Below are 19119 nucleotides of genomic sequence, written 5' to 3'. Positions count from 1 at the left end.
GTGCATTTAGGGTAATTCAAGCATTTGGGAAAATAGTCACTTATCAATGAGTGCATACCATGTGTGTTTTTCTGTGATTGGGTTACCTCACTCAGGATGATATTTTCCAGTTCCATCCATTTGCCTATGAATTTCATAAAGTCATTGTTTTTGATAGCTGAATAATATTCCATTGTATAGATGTATTACATTTCTGTATCCATTCCTCTGTTGAAGGGGATCTGGATTCTTTCCAGCTTCTGGCTATTATAAATAAGGCAGCTATGAACATAGTGGAGCATGTGTCTTTGTTATATGTTGGGACATCTTTTGGGTATATGGCCAAGAGAAGTATAGCTGGATCCTCAGGCAGTTCAATGTCCAATTTTCTGAGGAACCTCCAGAATGATTTCCAGAATGGTTGTACCAGTTTGCAATCCCACCAACAATCGAGGAGTGTTCCTCTTTCTCCACATCCTGGCCAGCATTTGTTGTCACCTGAGTTTTTGATCTTAGCCTTTCTCACTGGTGTGACGTGAAATCTCAGGGTTGTTTTGATTTGCATTACCCTTATGACTAAAGAAGTTGAACATTTCTTTAGATGTTTCTCAGCCGTACAGCATTCCTTAGCTGTGAATTCTTTGTTTAGCTCTGAACCCCATTTTATAATAGGGTTATTTGTCTCCCTGCGGTCTAACTTCTTGAGTTCTTTGTATATTTTGGATATAAGCCCTCTATCTGTTGTAGGATTGGTAAAGATCTTTACCCAATCTGTTGGTTGCCGTTTTGTCCTAACAACAGTGTCCTTTGCCTTACAAAAGCTTTGCAGTTTTATGTGATCCCATTTGTCGATTCTTGATCTTAGAGCATAAGCCATTGGTGTTTTGTTCAGGAAATTTTCTCCAGTGCCCATGTGTTCGAGACTCTTCTCCACTTTTTTTTCTAGTAGTTTGAGTGTATCTGGTTTGATGTGTAGGTCCTTGATCCACTTGGACTTAAGCTTTGTATAGGGTGATAAGCATGGGTCAATCTGCATTCTTCTACATGCTGACCTCCAGTTGAACCAGCACCATTTACTGAAAATGCTATATTTTTTCCAATGGATGGTTTTGGCTCCTTTGTCAAAAATCAAGTGACTATAGGTGTGTGGGTTCATTTCTGGGTCTTCAATTCTATTCCATTGGTCTATCTGTCTGTCTCTGTACCAATACCATGCAGTTTTTATTACTATTGCTCTGTAATACTGCTTGAGTTCAGGGATAGCGATTCCCCCAGAAGGCATTTATTGTTGAGGATAGTTTTAGCTATCTTGGGTTTTTTGTTATTCCTGATGAATTTGCAAATTGTTCTGTCTAACTCTCTGAAGAATTGGATTGGTATTTTGATGGGGATTGCATTGAATCTGTTTTTGCTTTTGGTAAAATGGCCATTTTTAGTATATTAATCCTGCCAATCCATGAGCATGGGAGATCTTTCCATCTTCTGAGGTCTTCTTTAATTTCTTTCTTCAGAGGCTTGAAGTTCTTATCACACAGATCTTTTAACTTGCTTGTTAAATTCACAATTTGAGTTATTTTATATTATTTGGGATTATTTTGAAGGGTTGTTTCCCTAATTTCTTTCTTGGCTTGTTTCTTTTTTGTGTAGAGGAAGGCTACTGATTTATTTGAGTTAATTTTATACCCAGCCACTTTGCTGAAGGTGTTTATCAGGTTTAGTAGTTCTCTGGTGGAACTTTTGGGATCACTTAAATAAACTATCATATCCTCTGCAAATTGTGGTATTTTTGACTTCATCGTTTCCAGTCTGTATCCCTTTGATATCCTTTTGTTGTCTGATTGCTCTGGCTAGAACTTCAAAAACTATATTGAATAAGTAGGGAGAGAGTGGACAACCATGTCTAGTCCCTGATTTTAGTGGGATTGCTTCAAGTTTCTCCCCATTTAGTTTAATGTTAGCTACTGGTTTGCTGTACATGGCTTTTACTATGTTTAGGTATGGGCCTTGAATTCCTATTCTTTCCAGGACTTTTATCATGAAGGGGTATTGAAGTTTGTCAAATGCTTTCTCAGCATCTAATGAAATGATCATGTGGTTTTGTTCTTTCAGTTTGTTTACATAATGGATTACGTTGATGGTTTTCTGTATATTTAACCATCCCTGCATGCCTGGGATGAAGCCTACTTGATCATGGTAGATGATTGCTTTGATGTGCTCTTGTATTTGGTTTGCCAGAATTTTATTGAGTATTTTTGCTTCGATATTTATAAGGGAAATTGGTCTGAAGTTCTCTTTCTTTGTTGGGTCTTTGTGTGGTTTAAGTATAAGAGAAATTGTGTCTTCATAGAGGGGATTCGGTAGCGCTCCATCTGTTTCAATTTTGTGGAATAGTTTGGATAATATTGGTATGACAACCTCTATGAAGGTCTGATAGAATTCTGCAGCGAACCCGTCTGGACCTGGGCTCTCTTTGGTGGGAGACCTTTTATGACTGCTTCTATTTCTTTTGGAGTTATGGGGTTGTTTAACTGGTTTATTTGTTTCTGATTTAACTTCAGTACTGTTATTTTTTTTGGAAATTGTCCATTTTCTACGGATTTTTGAGTTTTTTTTTTAATACAGTCTTTTGTAGTAGGATCTGATGATTTTTTGAATTTCCTCTGATTCTGTAGTTATTTCTCCCTTTTCATTTCTGATTTTGTTAATTTGGACGCTCTTCTTCTTAAAATCCTTTCTATACTAAAAAATAATATGCACAAAAAAGGCTCCAAACAACCAACCGACAAAAAAAAGTCTTTGTCTTTCAGTTTAAGAAACCCTTGTAATGTTATATACAAATATCACAGTAGGACTTTTGTCACATTATCCAAATGATTTCAATATTCACATATATATATATACACATATATGACTATATGACTATAAAAATATGAATATATTTTGTAAAAATATGTATATTTATTGGAGAAGAACATAAAACATTAAAAACATTAAGAATGATTAAATAAATTGATGAAAACATGAAGCTCATGGAGAAAATCATGGTGTTTTACATGGCAATTTTGTCTATATTTATATTAACATTGATTAATTTTTTTCATTTTCTGATAAGCTCTTAATATGAATACTATATTAAATTCCAACTCTTTAGCTAAATTCTAATAGAAGGCATTGTCCCCTGAGTTAGCCTCTAGAATGCTGAAACTAAGTATGTAAATTAAGAAATACAGATCTGATTTTTAATTTTCCTCAGGAAAGAAAATTTCATTCTATTTATGAAAATATAGTACCCCACCAAAGCAATAAATACTGGGAAATTTTATTTTACTGTAGCTTTATATTTTCTAGTTATAAACAAATATACGCTGAAGCAACATTATATATATTAACACAATGAAGAATAAGTCAATAAGGCCAACTCCTTAAAAATTCTTCTGTAGTGAGAAAATTTGAAGTGGCTGCTATCTTTATAACTGGGCACTATGTAATATATTGGTATAAATTGAATAGATCTAAAAATAAAGTAGCTTCTGACTGACAGATTTCATATTCACAAGCCATTAGTTTTCCTTTCCTCACCCCATCTTTGATAACCACCAAACTATTGATGCTTCCGTGAGTTCTACTATTCTAGAATTCTTAATGTTTAGAATTCTTGGGTCTAGAGTCCAAGGGAATATACACAAACTATATTTCTATGACACCTTGACTAGAAAACATCCATAACAATGGTACAAAATTTTCTGTTTCTCCACATAATTTGAATTTACATTGATATAGGTATTAATATTTTAAGGACAAATTATATCATATGTGATAATTTAAAAATAGAAAATTATTATATCCTCAAGATCTGAAGTTCTAATTGACATTTGTATTAAAACAAAATTGTAAATAATAGTAATATTAGAATTGCATCTTCATAAAAGTGAACATATATTGACCTCATATACCATGTATTGTTAGATATTCACTCTATGTTCAAATGAAATATTAAAATGTGGAATATGTAATCATAATATATATATATGCATATATATATATATATATATATACATACACACACACACACTGGTTTTGAACTCTGCTTAATCATTTAGATTGGATATAATCAGTGTTTAAAAATCTTGAGCAAATGTGTAAGAATTTGTTTGCTACAATGAAAATAAAATATAAATCAAATGAGATCTATCTCATATTCTGAGGATTATTATTAGCAACTGTGAAGAATCATATTTTGCATTATTCCCTTGGACATTAGAAACTTATGCACCCACTTTTTATTATCTGGAAAACCAATACAAACTTTTATTATTTCAGGAATTGTATTTAGGTCCTGATCCGTGCTGACCTGAGTTGACAAACACCAGCCATGTGAAAAATGGGTTCTTTGTCAGAAAGTAACTAATCTATTAGATATCTGAGTGCCCTATTAGACACTCCAGAAATGTGTATCATTAATCCACTGTCACTAATTAACAGTAGAGTAATTTCAACATGATTTATTCATTCAATAACAAATTGATTATGTAGTTTGATTTACGTTATAATTTACTTTAAAACTGAGAGGAGATAAGTGCATACTATATTGGTGAATTGGACTTAGATCTATTCAATATTTTGCCTCAAGAACTTATAAGCAATGGTCTATGGGCTGGGGATAGGAAGGCAAAGTTTAGAACAGAGACTGAAGGATCGCCCATTCAGAGCCTGCCCTACATGTGGCATACATATACAGCCACCAAACTAGATAAGATGGATGAAGCAAAGAAGTGCAGGCTGACAGGAACCGGATGTAGATCTCTCCTGAAAGACACAGCCAGAATACAGCAAATACATAGGTGAATGCCAGCAGCAATCCATTGAACTGAGAACGGGGGCCCCCATTGAAGGAATCAGAGAAAGGACTGAAAGAGCTTGAAGGGGCTCCAGACCCCATATGAACAACAATGCCAACCAACCAGAGCTTCCAGGGACTAAGCCACTACCCAAAGGCTATATACATGGACTGACCTTGGACTCCAACTTCATACATAGCAATGAATATCCTAGTAAGAGCACCAGTGGAAGGGGAAGCCCTTGGTCCTGGGTAGACTGAATCCCCAGTGAATGTGATTATTGGGGGAGGGCGGTAATGGGGGGAGGCTGGGGATGGGAACACCCATAGAGAAGGGGAGGGGGAGGGGTTAGGTGATGTTGGCCTGGAAACCGGGAAGGGGAATAACAATTGAAATGTAAATAAGAAATACCCAAGTTAATAAAGTTGAAAAATAAGATTATAATATGAAAAAAAAAAAGAAATCAAAGGCTGTAGTTAGGAAACTCAGGAGGTTTCTGTCAGGTTCAGTGATGCTAAATTCTTTTCTACTTGTTCAAGTCTTTACCTAATGTTGGCTTCTCATACTCCTCATGCAGGTGTTACTGAAATCAGTTAAGTCTGTTGTTACATTATTAAAAGTAATGTAATACAGTGTTACAAGTATATCTTGCCCAAGACCAAGAATAATTTTGATTTTTTTCAAATAAGAAAAAGAATCATTTGGGGAGGGTGAAACACTAACCACTCAGTTGCTAATCTGATTAGAAATTTTCACTTTTTTTTCTTCTCCAACATAGCCCATCTTCAAACTATATAGTACTGCTGCCACTGTTGTTTATACTTTATTACATGTCAGTGAGACCCTGAAGACAATACATACCTGTGCTATCAAACATGGAAAACTGAGCTATTGTTCACCTATAAGATTCAAAACTACTGTCTAGTGTTTATAGTTTTGAATAAGAAAAAAATATTTTCAACCTTACCAGCAATAAGTCATGAGAGCTACAACAGAAAATTGCCTACTAGGGTAATAGTAGCATAAATATCGTGGGAGTAACCAACTAATTTTTGCTTTGTTTTTTCAGGCTTTTTCTATTAGAGAGACACTGTTAATAAGACCAAGAACATAAGATGAGATATGCCCTTGTCTCTTGGAAAAAAAAACATACCATTATTATTCTGCTATAAGAACACAGCAAGGACATGTGATAATGTATTACTGTACCTGTAAATAAGAAAATCACTCAACTCTTGTAAGAGAAGCTTGTTCTGTAGATTTAGACTTAACAGAATTATGCAACAACTACATAAGTCTGAAAAGTCAACTGATCCACATATCATGAGAGAATTTAGAACACTCAATGATAGAGGGAATGCTTTCATCACACCTGCCTCATCAAGTCTCTGGGCAAGTGGAAACAGGAAAGACTCTAAAAGATAGTGGCAGGAGATGACTCCAAGCTTTCTAACACAAAATGGCTGATGCACATATAAATTCATTGAGACTCTGACAGTATGTACTTTACCTACACAGGATCAATTAAGACAAAATTAAGAATTAAGTATTAAAAATGAAGAAGAGCCACAAAGAAGAGTCTAAACCACAGACTTTATGTAATTTGTACTTAGGAGAAAAAGAAAAATCAGTTTACTTCATTAATAGAGTACATTGGCTGTATCAGTAATACTCTACAGCAAGTCTCATCTTCCGGAGCAGTTGGTTAACACAATATGGACTTTGTTTTGCTGTTGTGTATTTTTTCCTTTGATTTGTTTTTATCTTCACTTGTACTTTTATTTAAGATAAACATTATGGAACCAGGTGAGTATGTATTACTTGGTCCTGGAAGTAGATGAAGTAGGGGAAGAATAGCACCAAATACATACATACACACACACACACACACACACACACACACACACACATATATATATATATATATATACACATATATATTTATATACATATATACATATACATATTTATATACATATTTATATACATATATAATGAAAATATGTTAAGCTTTCGATTCATTCATTGGAAACTGCATAGACATTACACCATTTTTAAAACTTCAGCACATTTTATCTACTATTTATATTCTACTATTAAAGTTATATCCCCATATACAGATATATTCTTGCTTCACATGAGACCTTCTGTATTCATTCTCTTTCTTTTTAGAATCATGTTTTAGATACTTAAAACTCTTATAATAAGTGTCACAATTATTATTTCCTGCTAAACGTTTTAATATACCAATATATATAATACCAATGTAAAAACCTGGAACCTTTTAAAAATGTCTTTCCCATGTTGTGATTGTTTAAATAAATATGCCCCCAAGGCTCGTAGGTAATGCCATTATTAGGAAGCATAATGTTGTTGAAGTAGGTGTGATGGTGTTGTAGGAGCATTATCAAATGCTCAGGCCTTACCAGTATGCCCCTGTCTTTTCCTGCTCTCTACAAATCTGGATGTAGAACTTTCAGCTACCTCCCCATCACCATGTCTGCTTCTGTATCACTAGGCTTCTTTCCATTATGATGATGGATTAAACCTATGAACGGTAAGCCAGTAAGTGTTTTCTTTATAGGAGTTGCAGTAGTCATAGTGTCTGTTCACTGCAATAAAAATCCTAACTAAAATATATGTGTTCAGCATACAGGGAAAAAACACATAAACCAAATTGTAAGAGCTCAGAATAATAATATAACAATGAGTTACCAATATTTCAAATATCCAAAATAATTTTAAAAGAAACACTTCAAAATTTATTGAAGCTAGAATCTATCTTTCTCTCTCTGTCTCTGATAGTAAGTGTGTGTCTGCCTATCTGTGTGTCTGTGTCTTTGTGTACATCTGTATTAATTTGTCCATCTGCTTCTTAATGCTTACAGTTTCATGACATCAGGAGGTCAGAGACTGATAACAGGTATCTTCCTCAATTGCTCTCCACCATAATTTTGATTCAGGCTATCTCACTGAATAACACGGACCCAATAGGAAAACAGCTGCCTCTTATAAGACATCATACCTATAGGCACCCACAAAGACCATCTCTAAGATACATTGCTGATGTTATCATTGTTATCATATTTTTAAACTGCATTTTATTTATTGTTATTTGGGACATAGAGATGTTGCATTCATGCCACAGTATGGGTGGATGTCAGAGAATAGTTTGTGATGAAGGGATCAATCTCTTTTTGTCAGGCTTGGTAGCAAGAGTTTTTATATAATGATCTAACTCACCTGAACCTAGATTTTCAGATCTGAAAGTTTGTTCTTTTCCTTTCATGGAAAATGGTTTGTTTCTAGTATAATATATCATGATTACAATTTTCGTTAGATCTACTTCTTCCAGTTTTATCTTAAAATCATAATATGTAGAATTGTGTCTGACACATAATAAATGACACCTGTACAAAAATTGTATTTGAAGTCCACATTTCAATATAAAATATACATTTATTATGAAAAATGTAATGTAAAATTATATTACAAAAGATATAATGTAAGATTAATTAGAATTATCTATGGCCTAACAAAAAATTAAATGTATTTAAATATTGTATGAAACTAACTCATAATTTACTAGAAGTAATTGTATCTTTTAAAATTTATCCACTAAAACATTCATTTTGTTATTTTGTTGCTTTAGTGGGAAGCAAATAGTTAAGAAATAGAATACTGTGCTATTTTAATTTTCAACTTTCCATTTTAGAATATTTATCTTTCCTCCCCATTGAATTGAGATAAACCTGGCCTGAGAGGCTCTGCCAGAGCTCTATTGATACAAATGAGGATGGTTGCAGCTAACCATTGAACTGAACAAGGGGATTCCAATGGAGGAGGTAGAAAAAAGACTGAGGGAGCTGAAGGGGTTTGAAAAGTTGATTTTATTTTTGTTGAAAATACATGTTTTCAACACAATATGTCCTATGGTTTTGTCCCCCTTTACTCATCTCAATATCTTCTCTTTCTGGAATCTATTCTTTTTTTGTCCCTCATTTGAAAACATATAGGCTTTTAAGTGATAATACTATAATAAATATACTATAATATATATAATTAGATAATGCAAAATCTAATGTATAATAGGTAAACAAAACAAGTGTGAGAAAAAGAGCCCAAGAAAAGGAACAAAACTCATCCATCCAATAATTTGTATATGCCAGGATTCCGTAAAACACTGACCTGCTAGCCATAACCTATACGCAAAGACCTGCTGCAGGTCTGTGCAGGCCCATGCTTGATACTTCAGTGTCTGTGAGTTCCTGTGAGCTTTGGTCATATTGTTATAGAGGGCCTGGTTTTCTTCATGTTTTCCATCTGCTGTGGCTTACACACTTTCTGTTTCTTCTTGTGTAGCTCTCCCTGGGTCCCTAGGGGAAGGCTATGTTTCAGATATCACATTTAGAGATAATTACTCCAAGGTAATGGTCTCTTAATATCTGTATCTGTATATTATCTGGCTATGACTCTTTCTCTCCCTCTTTCTTGTCCTCTCTTTGTCTCTTCCTTATTTTCATTCACTATGTCTCTGTCTCTCTGTCTCTCTCTCTCTGTCTCTGTCTCTTTCCCTTTTTTTATCTGCTGCAATGGGAATCTTTTCTTTTTTTTTTTTTTTTATTGGATTTTTATTTACATTTCAAAATGCTATCCCCCTGTTCTACCAACCAACCACCCTTTCCCATCCTCACCCTGATATTCTTTCACACTTGGTGGTCAAGCATTGGCAGGACCAAGGGCTTCTCCTCCCTCTGGTGCTCAACAAGGCCATCCTCTGCTGCATGTGCAGCTCGAGCCATAGGTCTGTCCATGTGTACTCTTTGGATGGTGGTTTAGTCTCTGGGTGTTCTGGTCGGTTGATATTTGTGTTCTTATGGGGTTGCAAACCCCTTCAGCTCCTTCAGTCCTTTCTCTAACTCCTCCATTGGGATCCCTTTGCTCAGATGGTTAGCTGCAAGAATCCTCATTTGATTCTAAGGAGACAGCTGTATCACGCTCCTGTAAGCATGAACTTCTTGGCATCAGCCATATTGTCAGGGTTTGGTGGCTGTATATGTATATGGGCTGGATCCTCAGGTGGGGCAGGCTCTGAATGCTCATTTCTTCAGTCTCTGCTCTAAACTCTGTCTCCATATCTGCCCCTATGAATATTTTTTGTTCCTTCTTCTAATAAGGACTGAAACATCCGCACTTTGGTCATGCTTTTTTTTTCTGAGCTTCATGTGGTCTGTGGATTGTATCTTGGGTAACCTAAGCTTGGGGTCACTAGATTTTGTAAAGGCACTGATCTCTGAGTACAGCAGAATGTCATTAGGAGCCATTTTCTTTCTGCAGTTTTTATTTAGAACTATAGTATTTGGTTTAATCCTATGTTCCTAGCTATCTAATCTCAGGTTCTTGGTCACTAAACACTATCAGATTTAGCCTCACTTCTCATCGGGTTTTTGCTTTACATTTTTTGTTGTTGTTGTTGTTGTTGTTGTTTTGTGTTTATTTGTTATTTGTCTTTGACCTCTTTAATACAGAGCCTTGCTGTTTTGCAAAATGGATTCTTAATGTATACATTAGTATGCTTACACACAACTAATGCACAATGATCTTTTTCAAAGCCATTTTAACCTTTTATTTAAAATATCAATTAGTATCAGAAGTTTTAAAACTACAAAGGGCATGAATGAGTACTTCCAGTCCTTTTCTGTATAACTCTAATTTGAATATAGATGTGCTCACATTTATATACATGATAATGCTTTATGACATTTAAATTGTCTGTCTGTCTGTCTGTCTGTCTCTCTCTGTCTCTCTCTCTCTCTCTCTCTCTCTGCTTGAATTTTTTTTTTTCTCCACTATCTAGTATTTGCATAATCCTTTGTAAAAATACATAGCTTAATAGAGTAGTCTGAAGAAAGCGAAGAGAGTTTTATGGAAAAAAATTATGGAATAATGACTATTACAAAAAATTATATTTAGAGAGAAGAAAGGAGAGAGTTGAAAAGGAAATAAGAGAGAGATTCCTAGGATAATAAGAAGAGAAGTCCACAAAATCATGACTTTCTGCACATGACTCTTCCTAGTTTCTCCTACTGATGCTTCCAGAGCGTTCCTACTTGAAAAGTGGAAGTCCTTCTTTGAATGAAGTTACAGCAATGAAACACATAAGTGGATTTTGAACCTCATGTAGAGTTTTTTAATAAAACAGATGGCAAATCTCTAGACAACAAGCACATTCCTCAAGAGATAAAAAGTGAGTATTAAAAGCATTTTAGCATTCCACTTGGAGCAGATAATTAGGGTAATTACAACTTGTCAAAGATGGAAAAAATAGGATCTAAACAATATCCTCTCCCACTTCGAAAACATAAAAGATTATGAAATTGTAAAGAAAAGCTATGGTAAAGTCATACTTTATAAAACAGACTCATATTTAAAATGATGGTATGTAAGACTTCATAGACTGTACTTTCAAAGTCATGTTACCAAATCTAATTACAAAAAAAAGAAAATAAAAAAAAAAAAAAAAAAAAAAAAAAAAAAAAAAAAAAAAAAAAAAAAAAAAAAAAAAAAAAAAAAAAAAAAAAAAAAAAAAAAAAAAAAAAAAAAAAAAAAAAAAAAAAAAAAAAAAAAAAAAAAAAAAAAAAAAAAAAAAAAAAAAAAAAAAAAAAAAAAAAAAAAAAAAAAAAAAAAAAAAAAAAAAAAAAAAAAAAAAAAAAAAAAAAAAAAAAAAAAAAAAAAAAAAAAAAAAAAAAAAAAAAAAAAAAAAAAAAAAAAAAAAAAAAAAAAAAAAAAAAAAAAAAAAAAAAAAAAAAAAAAAAAAAAAAAAAAAAAAAAAAAAAAAAAAAAAAAATCAAGATGTCTCACTTAGATGAAAAATGACAAAGTACAAAAAACTGTCTAGGAGAAAAGATAGAAAACAAAACCATGAAATATACCATTCATATAAAATATATGACATGACTTATATATGCACAAGGGGCTACAGGTATATTATGGATGGATTTTTAAATTTACTCTTAGTGACTGTATTTAGGAACAAGCAGTTTCAGTATGCCATTCTTTTGATTAAACCATTATTTCACTTTTAGCTCCCAATTTTATGTTTATTTAAGAGCTAATTGCAGTAATAGGAAAAATAATGATATACATATTATGTTTGAAAATAAGTTTTTCTATAAAGAACTTTTACTTTATTTCTATTCTTTATTGAAACTATATATTTTCATATAGTATATTCTAATTACTATTTCTTCCCTCTCCAGGTTTCATTTTTTTTATCCTTTTCATGCTACACCCTTTATTCTTAAAAACAAAAGGACATCTAAAGAATAATATGGATAGGAAATATAATAAGAAAAGTCTAATACAAGTAAACTGGAAGATTATAAAATAAAAAGACAAAGAACAAAAGATACATCACAAGACACAGATATTTGAAATATGGTAAAGACATACATGCATACACATTCTTATGCACACATCACTCGCAGTCAAATAAACTCACACCAATGTATGCACATGCACACACACACACACACCCAAACACACATACACATTCATACAAACATTGATACACACACCCAAATATATACACATTTTCACATACATAGAAACACTCATATTCACATGAACACACACACAAACACACAAACATATATATATGAAATCATACATACACATATATTCATACAAGCACATAGTTACACACACACACACACAACACACACATTCACACACACACAAATAGCACTAGCCATATAGTCAATGAAAATAATTTAAAAGAAATAGTTATATTATGTAGTGTTGAGGTACTTGATATGATATTGATATAAATCTATTGTGCTTCAAGTACTGTAAAAGTTTAACACATGCATTTGTTGCACACATTAAGATTTATTACAGGACAACAGATTAAGAGCCACAATTTATGTGTCACTTTGTCTGTTAACTGCATTTTTTCTGTTTGTGAAACACATGATTTAAGTGTGTTAGAAAAAGGCTTTATTGTTATTTAACTAGAAACAGAATCAGTATGGGATTAAGAATTGTAAGGGCAAAATACTGACAATTACCTCTGCATCAGGTTTGTCAATTCCAGGCTTGATAATCACAAAAACCATAATCAACTGAGGAGAACAATGTTTAAAATTGTATTAAAAATGAGTCCAGAACAACAGTTTGAGAAGGTTTGATGAACATATAGAGAAACTTTAAAGATTCCACATCACATCAGTGAGAATGGCTACGATCAAAAATACAGGTAAAAGTAGATGCTGGTGAGAATGTGGAGAAAGAGGAATACCCCTCCATTGTTGACGAGATTGCAGACTGGTACAACCATTCTAAATTTAGTCTGAGGTTCCTCGAAAATTAAACATTAAACTACCTGAGGTCTAGTTATACCACTTGGGCATATATACCCAAAAGATGCCCATATAAAAAGATACGTATTCTCACTCATGTTCATCGTAGCCTTATTTATAATAGCCAGAAGCTGAAAGAACCCAGATGCCTTTCAACAGAGGCAAATGGATACAGAAATGTGGAAAATCTACACAATGTACTACCAGCTATCAAAAACAATGACTTGTAGAAATCTATATAGCAAATGGATGGAATTAGGAAAATCTAATCACAGAAAAACATACACGGTATGTATTCATTGATATGTGGATATGGAAGCAAATACCATTTTGATGCACAGAACACATGAAACTCAAGAAGGATGAAGAGAACAAGAATGCTTCACTCCTCCTTTAAAGGGAACAAGAATACACTTGAGGAATAAGGAGTCAGAACAGAGGCAGAAGGAACACCCATTCAGAGCTCTGCCTCACATGTGGCCCATACATACAGCCACCAACTAGATAAGATGGATGAAGGCAGAAGGCAGGCTGACAGGAACACGGATGGAGCAGATGACCTCCTGCAGACAAGCTTTAGAATACAGCAGACATAGCGATTGCTGGCAGCAATCCACTGAAACTGGAGAGAACAGGGGCCCATCGAAGGAATCAGAGAGTGACTGCAGAGCTTGAAGGCTGAGACACTATATGAACAACAACAAGCAAACTAGAGCCTCCACGACTAAGCCACCCAGAGACGAGCATGGACTGGACCAACTTGGCCCAGCAGACAGTAGGCCAATGAGTAGCCTCAGTAAGACGACCAGTGAAGCGGGTTCTTGGCCATGCAAGACTGAAGTCAGTGAATGTGACAGTTGTAGAGAGGCTAATGGGGAAGATGGTAAACACGATAGAAGGGAGGTAGGGGTGATGGATGTTGGGTCCAGAAAACCTGAAAAGCATACCAATCGAATGCAAATAAGCAAATACCCAAGTTAATAGAGATGAAAATAAGCTAAACATTTCTCTCTTTGCACATCAAAATACAACAATTAAAACAGAAAGCATAATTTGCGATTGTTTTAAATCGCAGTGTCTGTTCCCACCAAGGCACATGTAAAAGCTCCATATTTGTTAGCAGACTGATACTTTCAGTAGTCAAGGGCTTCATAGAGGTGTGGCCTCATGAGCTGCTAACCTCAGCCCATTTAATGATACGACATGGAGAGTAGCATTGTGGTAAATGTGTCTTGGTCTTCCTGATTTAGATTGATTGGTGATCCCCATCCCTCAGAATGCTACCAAATTTGGATGCCACCTTGCTGGTATGTCCTTATCAAGTAAGAACAATGTGGTAACTTATTAATCACTATATCTATGACCTGATCTGCCCACCAGGAAAATAGATTTTTTCTGCAGATTTTGCTCATATTTCCCGTTACTTTTTCAATTTTTATAATCTATTTAATTTGTATACTAGTCTTTCTCATCTGATGAAATTTAAGTATTTAAATACTTTTTATTACCATGATTGCAAATGTAATAATTTTTAAATTTTAGAGTAGTAAAGTATTATGTAATTTATTGTCAACAATTCTAAGATCAGAAGTTTGAAATATATTCGTAAGGGTGATTTTCTGCAAAAGGTTCTTCTATATAGACTTCAAAGTCTGAGAGCCATCCCTTTTGCTTCTCTGACTTTCTCTCAAAGTTTTTCCAGAAATTCCAATGTTTGACTATGTCCTTCTAATCTTTCTTTTTCCATCTTTTATTAACTTGAGTATTTTATTTATATTTTGGTTGTTATTCTTCCTGCTCTCAAAGGCCAACATCACCCTAACTCCTCCCTCCCCCTCCTCTATTTAAGTGTTCCTCCCCATCCTTCCCCATTACCACCCCTCCCCAAAAATCACGTTCACTAGAGGTTCAGTCCTGGCAGGATTCAAGGGGCTTCCCTTCCACTGGTGATCTTACTAGAATATTCATTGCTACCTATGAGGTCAAAGTCCAGGGTCAGTCCATGCATAGTATCGGGTAGTGGCTAGTCCCCTTGGAAGCTCTGGCTGTTGGCATTGTTGTTCATCTGAGGTCTCAAGCCACTTCAAGCTCTTCCCAGTCCTTTCTCTCTGAGCTTCCCTCCAACAGTGGTCCCATTTCAAATTCAGTGGATTGCTGCTGGCATTCGCTTATGTATTTACATGTTGTATTCTGTTGTGTTCCTTTGGACAGATCTACATCTGTCCTGTTGGCCTGCACTTTCTTTTGGTTCATCCATCTTATCTAATTGGGTGGCTGTATATTTTATGGGACAGGTGGGGTAAAAGCTCTGAATGCAGTTCCTTTCTGGCTCTGTTTTTAAATCTTTGCCCAAGTGTATTCTAGTTCCCTTTAAAGAAGGAGAAGCATTCAAGCATTTTGGTCATCCTCTTGAGTTTCATGTGTTCTGTGCATCTAGGTAATTCAAGCATTTAATAATAATTTATCAAATGAGTGCATAACATTTGTGTTCTTCTGCAGTGATTAGGTTACCTCACCAGGATGATATTTTCCAGTTCCATCCATTTGCCTATGAATTTCAAAACTCGTTGTTTTTGATAGCTGAGTAATATTCCATTGTGTAGATGTACCACACCTCTGTATCCATTCCTCTGTTGAAGGGCATCTAAGTTCTTTTCCAGCTTCTGGCTATTATAAAAATAAGTCAAGAACATAGTGGAGCATGTTTTTGTTATATAAGTTAAATATTTGTTGAACCCTTTTTAATAGGGTTATTTTTTCCTCCTCAAGTGTCTAACTTCCTTGAGTTCTTGTATTTTGGATATAAGCCTCATCTGTTGTAGGATTGGTAGAGATCTTTTCCCAATCTGTTGGTTGCCGTTTTGTCCTAACCACAGTGTCCTTTGCCTTACAGAAGCTTTGCAGTTTTATGAGATCCCATTTGTCGATTCTTGATCTTAGAGCATAAGCTATTGGTGTTTTTTTTCAGAAACCTTTCCATGCCCATGTTCTAGATGTTTTCCCTTTTTCTTCTATTATCTGAGGTGTCTGGTTTGATGGAGGTCCTGATCCATTTGGACTTAACTTGTACACAGGTGATAAGTATGGATCAATTGCCATCTTCACTGATAACCTCCAGTTGAACCAGCACCATTTGTTGAAAATGCTATCTTTTTTTTTTCATTGATGGTTTTGGCTCCTTTTGTCAACAAAATCATGACCATAGGTGTGTGGGGTTCATTTGGGTCTTCAATTATTTTCTGTCTATCTGTCTGTCTCGTAGCAAATACTATGTACTTTTTTTTTATCACTAATGCCCTGTAATATTGCTTGAGTTCAGGGATAGTGATTCCCTCAGAAGTCCTTTTATTGTTGAGGATAGTTTTAGTCATCCTGTTTTTTTGTTTTTTTGTTTTTTTTTTTTGTTATTCCAGATGAATTTGCAAATTGTTCTGTCTAACTCTTTGAAGAATTGGATTGGTATTTTGATGGGGATTGCATTGAATCTATAGATCGCTTTTGGTAAAATGGCCATTTTTACTATATTAATCCTGCCAATCCATGAGCATGGGAGATCTTTCCACCTTCTGAGGTCTCCTTCAATTTCTTTCTTCAGTGTCTTGAAGTTCTTATTGTACAGATCTTTTACTTGCTTGTTTAAAGTCACAGTGAGGTATTTTATATTATTTGGGACTATTATGAAGGGTGTCCTTTCCTTAATTTCTTTCTCGGCTTGTTTCTCTTTTGTGTAGAGTAAGGCTACTGATTTATTTGAGTTAATTTTATAGCCAGCCACTTTGCTGAAGTTGTTTATCAGCTTTAGTAGTTCTCTGGTGGAACTTTTGGGATCACTTAAATATATTATATCATCTACAAATAGTGATGTTTTGACTTCTTCTTTTCCAATTTGTATCCCTTTATCGGGCTTTTTTGTTGTTGATTGTTTCAATAGAAACTTCAAGAATATATTGAATGCTAGGAGAGAGTGAGTGTTTTGTTCAGTCCCTGATTTAGTGGGGGATTGCTTCAAGTTTCTTCCACGAGTTTAAGAATATTAGGTACTGCTTAACTGTATATGGCTTTTGACTATGTTGGATGTATGGGCCTTTGAATTCCCTTTTTCTTTCCAGTGACTTTTTATCATGAAGGGGTGTTGAATTTTGTCCAATGCTTTCTCACAATCTAATGAAATGATCATGTGGTTTTGTTGTTTCAGTTTGTTTATATAATGGATAATGTTGATGTTTTTCTGTATATTAAACCATCCCTGCATGCCTGGAATGAAGCCTACTTGATCATGGTGGATGATTGTTTTGATGTGCTCTTAGATTAGGAGTGCGTTGATATTCATAAGGGAAATTGGTCAGAAGTTCTCTTTCTTTGTTGAGTCTTTGTGTGGTTTAGGTATAAGAGTAATTGTGGCTTCATAGAAGGAAGTCATTAGCGCTGCATCTGTTTCAATTTTGTGGAATAGTTTGGATAGTATTGGTATCAGGTCTTCTATGGAGGTCTGATAGACTTCTGCACTAAACCCATCTGGACCTGGACTCTTTTTGGTTGAAGACCAATGAATGTTTGTTCTATTTCTTTAGGAGTTATGGGGATTGTTTAAATGGTTTATCTGATTCTGATTTAACTTTGGTACCTGATATCTGTTCAGAAAAATTGTCCATTTCCTGAAGATTTTCAAGTTTTTGTTGAATACAGATCCTAGCAAAGTAGGATCTGGATGATGAATTTCCTCTGATTCTGCAGCGATGTCTCCCTTTTCATTCCCTGGATACCTTTGCTTAATGGGACACACACAATCACTGTCTCTTTGTACTCACTGCTAGTCTGGCTAATGGCTTTATCTATCTTGTTGATTTTCCTCAAAAGAATCACCTTTTGCTCTAGAAGTTGATTCTTTGCACGGTCCTTTTGTTTCTCACTTGCGATTTCAGCCTCGAGCTTTGACGCTTCCTGCCTTTCTACCCTCCTGGGTGTGTGGTTTGCTTCTTTGTTCCAGAGCCAGGTAGGTGCTGCTGTCAAGCTGCTGGTATATGCTCTCTCATAATATTTTTCTACAAATCCAGCACTACAAAGGATAATAAATGGTGAAGCCCAACATAAGGAGGCAAGCTACACCCTAGAAAGAGCAAGAAACTAATCGTCTTAACAACAAAACAAAGAGAAAAAAAGCACACAAACATAATCTCATATCTAAATATGAATATACAGGAAGCAATAATCACTATTCCTTAACATCTCAATATCAATGGTCTCTAACTCCCAAAAAGACATAGATTAACAAACTGATACTTAATGAGGACCCCATTTCAAGTTGCCTATAGATAATACATATCAGAGACAAAGATGACACTATCCTCAGAGAAAGGCTGGAAAAACAACTTTCAAGCAATGGTCTAAATAAGGCTAAGTAGCCATTCTAATATCATCGAATAAAAAATCGATTTTCAATGAAAAGTCAAAAAAGATAAGGAAGGACACTCTATATTCATCCAAAGAAAATCCACCAAGATGAACTCTCAACTTAAAACATCTATGCTCCACATACTAAAACTACATACATAAAAGAAAACTTACTGAAGCTCAAGCACACATTAACTCCCTGCAATAATAGTAGGAGATTTCAACACCCCTAATCATCAATGGACCAATCATGGAAACAGAAATTAAATACATAGACAGACCGGAGAAGACATGAACCAATGGACTTAATAGATATTTAGAACATCTATCTTGTAAAACAAAGGATATAAGATTCTTCTCACCACCTCATGGTACTTTCCCGTAATTATAATTGGTCATAAAACAGGCCTCAAAGACATACAGAAAGACAGAAATAATCCTATCAGATCCTATCAGACCACCAACCACTAAAGCTGGTCTTCAATAACAATAAGGGAAGAACGCCCACATACACACATGTAGTTGAATAATGCCACCAATGATAACCTGGT

The sequence above is a fragment of the Rattus rattus genome, chromosome 1 (assembly GCF_011064425.1).
Source record: "Rattus rattus isolate New Zealand chromosome 1, Rrattus_CSIRO_v1, whole genome shotgun sequence".
Taxonomy (NCBI): domain Eukaryota; kingdom Metazoa; phylum Chordata; class Mammalia; order Rodentia; family Muridae; genus Rattus; species Rattus rattus.
This window is presented reverse-complemented; position numbering follows the sequence as displayed.